Raw genomic sequence first — 9,525 nt, forward strand, 5'->3', positions numbered from 1 at the left:
ATTATTACCTGTAGCTTCATGGATGTGTTTAGCTTTGTCTTCAGTTAAAAGGGTCACTTAAGTATCTACTGTAGTGCTGTTTCAGTGGTCATGGCTTCTTCAGTTTGTTTCTATCATAGTGAGTTCATCCTTCAATTATGACAGATAGTTTTGCTGGGTATATTAAATATGGGTTGGCAATATTGTCTTTCAGTGCTTAGAGTACATCATTCAGTGACTTCCTTGTTTGTAAGGTTTCTGTTGAAGAATCTATTGTTATCCTCATGTGTTTGTAATTGTATGTGACTTAATACTTTATTCACAAAACTTTGAATATTTTCTTTGTTCTTTATGCTTAATATTTTGACTATAATGCGACATGGGGGTTCTTTCCTTGTTTTGTCCATTTGGTGTCCCTTATATCTCTTAAGCCTGGATTATCATCTCTTTGTTTGGGATTGGGGACATTTTTTCCTCTGTGATTCTACTGAATATATTTTTAATGCCTTTAGCCTATTCTTCTCTTTCTTGACCCACCATTTGTAAATTTGGCCTTTACCTGCTGAGTCATCTCAATGATCCACGTTCTTCTAATGGTACTACAGAACCCAAGTGTTCACATTTTCTCTTTAGCTTATTTTCTACTTTATCTCTATTGTCTTTCATTCTTGATATTTTGTTCTATCTGATCCATTCTAATGATGAGGCTTTTATGAGTTTTTTAACTTAATAAGCTTTGCATATACAAATTTTTTGTTTGTTTTTTGTTTTTGTTTTTGTTTTTTTTTTGGTTTTTCGAGACAGGGTTTCTCTGTGTAGCCTTGGCTGTCCTGGACTCGTTTTGTAGACCAGGCTGGCCTCGAACCAGGGAGGCAGAGGCAGGCAGGTGGATCTCTGTGAGTTTGAGGCCAGCCCGGTCTACAGAGTGAGTCCAGGACAGTCAAGGATACACAGAAAAACCCTGTCTTGAAAAAACCAAAAAGACAAACAAACAAAAAACAAAACAAAACCCTCCCCAAACAAACAAACAAAACAAAACAACAACAACAAAAGCAAACAAGAAAACAAAACTTAGGACACCCTGAGTATGGCAGCTCAACCAAGGAGTCTTATAATCATTCTTTAAGTCCTTTGTTCAGGATTTTGTCTAAGAGCTTGCACTTTGCAGAATTAATGTGGAACCGGTATTGTGGGGGGTGTTGTACTGCTCTGACTATTCGTGTTACTTATATTACTATATTAGGATGCACTCATCTGGGGTCGTGTTGTTGCTTACATTTCTCCTGGTTTTGCCTTTAAAAAATCATATGCATTCTTTCAGTTGGTGATTTTCTTTTTTCTTCTTTTTAATATTTATTTACTTTTTGTTTTGTTGTTTTGTTTTTTGAGACAGGGCTTCTCTGTGTAGCCCTGGCTGTCCTGGACTCACTTTGTAGACCAGGCTGGCCTTGAACTCACAGAGATCCACCTTCCCCCGCCTACCCGAGTGCTGGGATTACAGGCAGGCGTGCACTACTACACCCAGCCCAGTTGATGATTTTCAATGTCTAAGCGGCGCTAGATTATGGTGGAAATGAGGTGTAGAGTTCCGAATGAGGTCATCAGTCTATATGCCCCTGGCAGCTGGTATGATGCCTGTACTATTTCCAGAGTAGAGAAGCAACTGTTCAAGCAACGGCAACTGCTATGTAGGCCACCATGCGGATGTTGTATTACCCAGGTGAAAGCAATGGTCCCTTTGCTTTAATAACTGTTGGAATATAAACTAACCAGGATAGTGTAGGATATAGGATATTAGAGTGGAAAGGAAGTAGGCTGTGTAAAGATAGGGGTTAGTGGAAAGTAATTGGGAAGGGAAAGTTGGGAGAATGTTGGGGTCTACACACGTTGGAGATTATTAAGCTGTGGACTATTATAGCTAAAAAGCAAATAATAGGAAGGATTGGAGATGAGAGAAAAAAGGAAGAGGTTTGGAATGAGAAAGAAAGTGTGGCTGGGGAGAAAAGAAGGTACTTTTTCTGCAGTGTTGCTGTGGTCATCATGAACTGCCTTAGTTTTCCCTCTATCAAATTTAAAGAATGGTTTTCCTGTATATAGAAAATTTGATGAACAGCTATTTACTTTCAGGGTTTGAAATATATCACTCCCTGCTTTCCTGACTTTTAGGGTTCCTTTTGAGAGCTCTGATAGGCTTGCTTTTGTAAAGAATTTATGTTTTTCTTTTATATAGCCTTGTGTGTGTGTTTGTGTGTGTGCACGCACGTGTGCATGTGTTTATACATATGAATGTGTGGGTGTGCGTACCTGTGCACATTCCTGCAGAGGCCATAGATGGATGTTAGGTGTTCTGCTCTATCACTCTCAGAATATTTTAAATATCCACATCCTGAATTATCTATTTTATGTATTTGTGTGTGTGTGAGCGTGCGCATGTGTGTGTGTGCCATGATGTGCATGTGGAGGTCAGAAGACAATGTTACTGCCTTTGTGCTCTCTTTCCACCTTTACCTGGGTTCTGGGGCTCAAACACAGGTCATGGAACTTGCACGGCAAGAGCTTTCCCTACTGAGCCTAAGTACACATACAACAAAACGTTGAATTCAGCATTCCTGAAGTTAGATGGTAAAAAGTCTTTCAGAAGCATACTCTGCCCACCTTAAGAGTCTGTGTATGTTCTAGGGAATCAGTGTAGTTTGATATAATTCAGTAGAGGAAAGGGAGAGGAAAGTTTACACTAATGTGTGATCTGTGAGTGACTGTTAGGGACACAGAACCCAGAGATTACAAAACCCTGAAATCCCTTAGTCATTGACTGAAGGTCACGTTACAGTAGGATATGAACTTTCATTGCACTCACACTTTATCAAAAATTGTCTTTCTATTAAGTAACTTTTCCCAGTTGCAGATATGGGGCTCCTCAGGCCAAGACAGGGACAAAGGTGGCCATAAGTTCTGCTGGGACAACACAAACGAGGCCAAGAGATTAGATTAGTTACCATGGCTCACACCCATTTTCATCACTCACCGCGATACCTAAGAGCGACTCTGCCTTCTACAAACATCTTGAGAAATAGCTCATGGACCCTCATTAGCCAGTGAGGGCACCAAAGTTCACAGGGAAAAGGAAACTTGGCCACATTCCAACTCCTGAGCATTGGGTTCCTTCTCTGGGCTTAAAGGCAGGGTTCCTCTGCCCCACTCGGGAGCCCTACATATCCTGTGTGCTGTTTTCTAAATACCTGTTTCAGATTTATCCAGCTCAACCAACCGATGAGCATAATTCCACATGGGTGTGGCTAAAGGCTTTTCCCCCTCGATCCTGTCAAGTTGACAATATGAATCGCCACACAAAAGAACATGCCTATAATTCTGGGTCAGTATCCCAAGTAACATTTTTCATCTTGGAAATGTTATAGCTAATAATCAATTTTCTGTTAATTTTTTTTTATTAGCTATTTGCCCAAACTCCCCTTTAACAGGTCGTTCTCAAATTTATTTGTCAATATGATTTGAGAACATTTTTAGAAGACCATAAGGTTGCGGTATACTGCTCTGGCCTTGTTGGGTTCACAGTAAAGATGTTCTGTATGTGCTTTGGGCTTCCTTCCATTCCCAAAATCGCAACAATGGCCTGGCAAGGCAATCCCACTAATGCAACAGTGGCAAGAACATCATGGGAGCAATCAACCCCTTTCTGATTAGATCTAATCCCATCCCACAAGGTGAATCCCATACTTGACACTGTTACTATGTCAAGAACTGGTGGGTAGACAGGTCATAGGCCCTAAGGGGGAACCTCCTACTCTGCTGCTGCTCAATGGACATAGTATTAAACTGATTCCTAATGAATTATACCCACATGTTAATGCATCTCTCAACCCTCATCAAAGGAGATTCTGTTTGCAGTAGGTGGTGAATAACACAGAGGCCTACATCTAAGCCAAGGTGCAAAGAACGAGACCACAGAGTGCTCAACCCTAAATGGAACGTATTCCCCAGGCTTAGGGTGTGGCACCTGCGCTACCGAGGTACTGAGTCAAGGTCGAGGGCCTGCGGATTTAACTCATGCACACACACCCACACACATACACACACACACACAATAACACAGTAGGTCCTTTGTGCTAAGAGAGCAGCAACCGCAGCAGCGGTTTATTATTCTCCTCCAGAGTTCCAAAGAGCCTTCTTTATTTTATTTTTTATTTTTTTGAGACAGGGTTTTTCTGTGTAGCCTTGGCTATCCTGGACTCCCTTTATAGACCAGGCTGGCCTCGAACTCACAGTGATCCTCCTGCCTCTGCCTCCCAAGTGCTGGGATTAAAGGCGTGGGCCACCATGCCCGGCTCAAAGAGCCTTCTTATAGGCAGCCAAACAGGAATCCTCCTCCCAGGTGAAATCCCTCAAGAGGTGATTGCACACAGGAGGACAAGTCTCGAGGAAGGGAGGGGCATGTTCTCAGAGCAGTAAACACGACTAGCTAACCAAGATAAACACAGACGTGGAAGCTGCTAGAAACAGGACATGAAACAGCAAGACAGGCAGGCAGCCCAGTCGGGCCTGGTTCCTACACAGGGGTCATTGCAGAAGCGAGGCAGAAAGACTGTAATAGCCAGAGGTGGTGGGTGATTATAAGGAACTAGTGTTTCCTGGACACAGCAGGGTAGTTGTATATGGGAGTTCATAGTTGTTACGGGAGCATGCACAAAACCTGTGCAAACTCAAGGCCGACAGAACCCCAGCATAGAGAGGTGAAGTGGACACAAAGTCACACACCTAGCCCAGTAACTATTGGCTGTTGATAGCCACCGGGAGAGGGAGAACTTCTGGCAAGTTGACCACTGCGGTGGTTTAAATAAGAATAGTCCCTACAGGCTCGTGCTTGAATGCTTGGTTTCTAGTGAGTGGAACTATTTGGGAAGGATTTGGAAGTGTGGCCTTGATGGAGGTGGTGTGTCACTCGGAGTGGGACTTGAGGTTTCAAAAGACTCATATTATTCCTAGTATCTCTCTGCTTTGTGGCTGTGTCTCAAGATGTGAGCTGTCAGCTATGGTGCCGTGCCTGTCTGCCTACTGCCATACTCCCCGCCATGTTGGTCATAGACTCTTACCTTCTGAAACTGGAAATCCCAAATTAAACTCCTTCTTTTATAAGTTGCCTTGGTTATGGTGGTTTATTACAGCAATATAAAATTAACTAAGATGACCACTGCCATACAACCAACAACACACGAGCAAGGAGCTGGAGAAATGGCAGAAATTAAGAGGAACCTTGGTCCTGCCTGCTGACAGCCGTGGTCCCCCTGCCGCGGTCCTCTTCATTCAGGGTAGAAAGCGCATCATTTCTACATTGCTTGTTGGGCTGAGAAAACACACTGTGCATAACTCTCCTTCATAATGTTCCTGTGGAGTTTTTATTGTGTTAGAATGTGTTTGAGGACACTCATCTCAACCAACTTCATGCTACCACCCTCTACTTTGAACTCCTCTTTTTGTTTTTTTTTTTTTAATTTTTTGAGACAGGGTTTCTCTGTTTAGCCCTGGCTGTCCTTCCTGGACCCGCTTTGTAGACCAGGTTGGCCTCGAACTCACAGCGATCCGGCTGCCTCTCCCTCCCACGTGCTGGGATTAAAGGCGTGCGCCACCACGCCCAGCACTTGAACTCTTCCTGAAACAAAAATGTTCCATCTTCGGGGGGGGGGGGCGCAGGTAATGAAATGTTTACGGGTCTCAGTCTTTCAAAATGAACAAAATATTTGTTGAAATGACTAAAGATGAAAAATGACGCTTGTGGTGCCATGGGCGTAGACCAGTGGTAGAGCACTGGCCAAGTACATGCAAGGCTCTTCCGTGTTCAGTCGCCAGCATGGGAAAAAGAGACTTACGTAACTACCCAGTAAATAAACTTTCAGCTGAAGTAGTTTTGCTTTAGGTTCATGTAACTCTTTCTTTAACTGTACATCTTCCTGGGTTCTCCCCACCCGCCTTGGTCCTAGGATTTTAGTGATATTTTTACTTCCATTAAGATTTATGGTGGCCTCGCGCATATTCACGCTGATTACGTCCGTGGGTATTTGGGGGAGAGAAGCTGAGAAGCTTCCAATAACAAACAGGGCTTCCTGCCGGATGTCATTTCAATGGGAAGTTCCCAAAGTGATTTTCGGGGTGCTCCTGGCGGCATGTGAAGAATTTCTGAGAGAGGTTGATGCTGTGGCGAGGGGGTACCATGGCAGGCCCATGCCAAGGTGTACTCCCTGAGGACGTACGCCACCGAACAGATCTGGTAAAGGGAGTTTATTGGGGGAAGGGACGAGTATGGGCTTTTGTCTACAGGCCGAGGACGCTCCCTCCCGGGCTCAGACATAGGTGAGCGGACCCCCTGCTGGCAACAGGCCCTCAGACCCAAATGTGTTAAAGCATAGTTCCCTGCAGACTCTAACCCACACAAAAGGTGTCAAAAGCTGGCTCTTTGAAGAAAAACACATCAAAGGTGCCCTGGAGACAAGCCCAAGAAAATGTCCTGGGAGTGTCTCCTGCTATCCAAGTAAGCTTAGTTTAAAAACCCAGAGGCTGGAAAGTTGAGCAGCGCACCACCCCCCCATCCCTTCCCCATAGCTCTCTGCCCTTGCCCTTTTTAAAGCTTAGTGAATTAAAATCTAGTTGTTTGACTCTTTTGTCTTTATTTTAATAAAGTGTAGTCTGGCCTTTCGCAAGCCAGAGGCCCCCTTGCCCTCTGGAAGGGACGCAGATTTCTCTTGTCTCAACCTGGCTGAGCGCAGCTGCCTGGCGCTTTCTCCCTTCCTAGAAGGTCTCCATCGCGACCGGTTCTCAGGACGGAACATTCCTCAGCTAGCCTCCAGAAGGCTGAGGAAAACTCTGTGACCAGATTCTCAGCCCAGCCTCCCGGAGAAAGGAACCCACAGAAAAGCAGTGCCTGGAGAAGGAATAGAGCCAGCGAGTCAGCCATGAGGGCGGGGCTGCAGGGGGGCGTAGGGAGGCGCCTAGGACACACAGAGAGAAACAGCAGGAACCGGGAGAAGCTGGAACTGAGGAGAGAGTTGGGACGCTGCGGGGGGTGGCGGTGGGAGGGCGAGCCTTATATCCTGGCAAGCACTTGGCGTGCCTAGCAGCAGCAGGTGATGACGTAAGCAATTGCTAGGACCCCAAGGCAAGCCCGCTGAATTGACTGTGCAAACAGTGGCCACGTAGGAGTAGGAGTCCCATTGTGTGCCCTTCCAAACGTGTCAAGTCACTGGGACAGTCAGTAGTCTCAAGTAATAAATAAAAAATCCCAAGGCAGTCGCCATACCACCTTTTACCTGATGCATGCCCCTGGCCTGCCTGCCTGGCTTTGGCGTGGGGAGAACAGTGTGGGGTCCTGAGCGAAAGCAGCTTACCACCGCCTGTGACATGAACTGCACAGGAGAAAGCTCCGAGAGGCTTTGCCCAGAGTGTGGTCCTTTAGTAAACACTCAGATGTCTCTACTCCATTTGTCCCTGTGGCAGCTGCCAGACCAGATCGAGGAGTCTCATACCTCAAGAATGAGTCAAAGAAATACCGATGCCCGGATTTACTAGATGGAGCGAGCGTTACTGCCAACTGCGGGCAAGCAGTGCTCCCAGGTGAACTTTCTCTGCCTGACTCTAGGCAGAGCCTCTGGATACAACCCAACGAGGACGGCAGCTGTGTGCAATTGTCTACCAGAGACAATCAACATATAACACAAGAGGGAGACCAGATGTTACATTTGCCCCAAAAGATTATCTATTCATTTGAGGGTCTGTTGCTGGCTGGTTTGTGTCAACTTCACCCAAGCTAGAATCACCAGAGAAGGCGCCTTGATAAAATCCACCTATAAGCCATTTCTTTTCCTTTTTTTTCCCCCTTCTGGTGGTTGTGTGTTTGTTTTTGAGATAGCATTTCTCTGTGTAATAGCCCTGGCACCCTGGAACTCACTTTTAGACCAGGCTAGCCTCAAACTCAGAGGTCCAGCTGCCTCTGCTTTCGGAGTGCTGGGATTAAAGGTTTACATCACCACGCCTGGATTGTAGGCCATTATCTTAATTAGTGATTGACTGGGGCCATTATTGGTAGTGCTACTTCCGGGCTGGTGGTCCTGGCTGAGCAAGCCATGTGGGGAGCAAGCCAGTAAGCAGTCCTCTGCATCAGCTCCTGCCTTTAGGTTCCTGTTCTGCCCCGTCCCGAGTTCCTTCAGTGATGGACTATGGATGTGGAAGGGTAAGTAAGCTAAAGAAACCCTTCCTCCTTAGCTTGCTTTTTGGTCACAGTGTTTCATTACAGCAATAGAAACCCTAACCAAGGCAGGGACCAATGGCAGTACCTTTTCAAATAGGACCGAGGGTCTCCTAGGTTCCAGCCGCCCATTCCTATGGTCATGTTGACCCAGGACCCTTCTTTCTCTGTCCAAAACTCAGACTCTAACGGTGCAGGAATGAAAGTGGGGCCCCAGAGCTGGAAAGATGGCTCAGTGGTTAAGAGCACTGCCTGCTCTTCCAAAGGACCGGGGTTCAATTCCCAGCACCCACATGTCAGCTCACAACTGTTTGTAACACCAAGATCTGACACCCTCACACCAATGCACATAAGTTAAAATTAAATAAAATATTATTTAAAAAAAGAAAAGAAAAAAAGAAAGTGGGGCCCCAAAAGCTCTCTCATGCTATTGGGTTTTCTGAGGTTCACTTTTCCTTAGAGAGCCATAATAACTTCTGCTGGTTTGGGTGAGGCGTCACTCAATGTACAGGCAGTGGAGCCAAAAATAAGCAACCACAAAGCAAGAATCACAAGGCACAGGTGGTCCCCCGCTTATGGTAGTCGGACGTATACTCATTGACAAGATGGTGGAAGGGCTATGAATTGGGTACGTTAATTGCTTTATGTTCACACTGCACACAGCTGAGCTGAGAATCACAGAATGCCACTCTGTGGCTTGGGGCTCAGGTTCCCATGTACGGGGGTGGGGTATGCTGAGGCGCCTGGCTGTCTTAACTGTTGATCGGTCCATCATCTGAAGGAGAAGGAATGAGTGAATCAGGGTGTAATATTAGTGCAACTGTGCTCTGTGGCAGCCCTAAGGAAAATCCAGGTCATTACGTCCGTCATTCCACAAGAAAAGTCATGGGGGGGGGGGGGAGAGAGAGAAAGTGTGCTGGAGAGGTGGCTCAGTGGTTAAGAGCACTGGCTGCTCTTCCAGAGGCCCTGAGTTCAATTCCCAGCAACCACACAGTGGCTCACAATCATCTGTGATGAGATCTGGTGCCCTCTTTTGGTGTACAGGCAGAACACTGCATATGTTATATATATTTATCATAAATCTTTAAAAAAAGAAAGAAAGAAAAGGCAAGATACTCAGCAGGTTGGAGTCCTTGCCCACAAGCCTGACAACCAGAACTCAATCCTCGTGGTGACTTCCAAAAGTTGTTCTCAACTTCCATATGCACATAGTGTCATATGCATGTACACACACACACACACACACACACACACACACACACACACACACACACACGAAAAAAGATAGATAGATA

The sequence above is a fragment of the Acomys minous genome (genome assembly GCF_964271855.1).
Source record: "Acomys minous genome assembly, chromosome: 13".
NCBI classification, from domain to species: Eukaryota; Metazoa; Chordata; class Mammalia; order Rodentia; family Muridae; genus Acomys; species Acomys minous.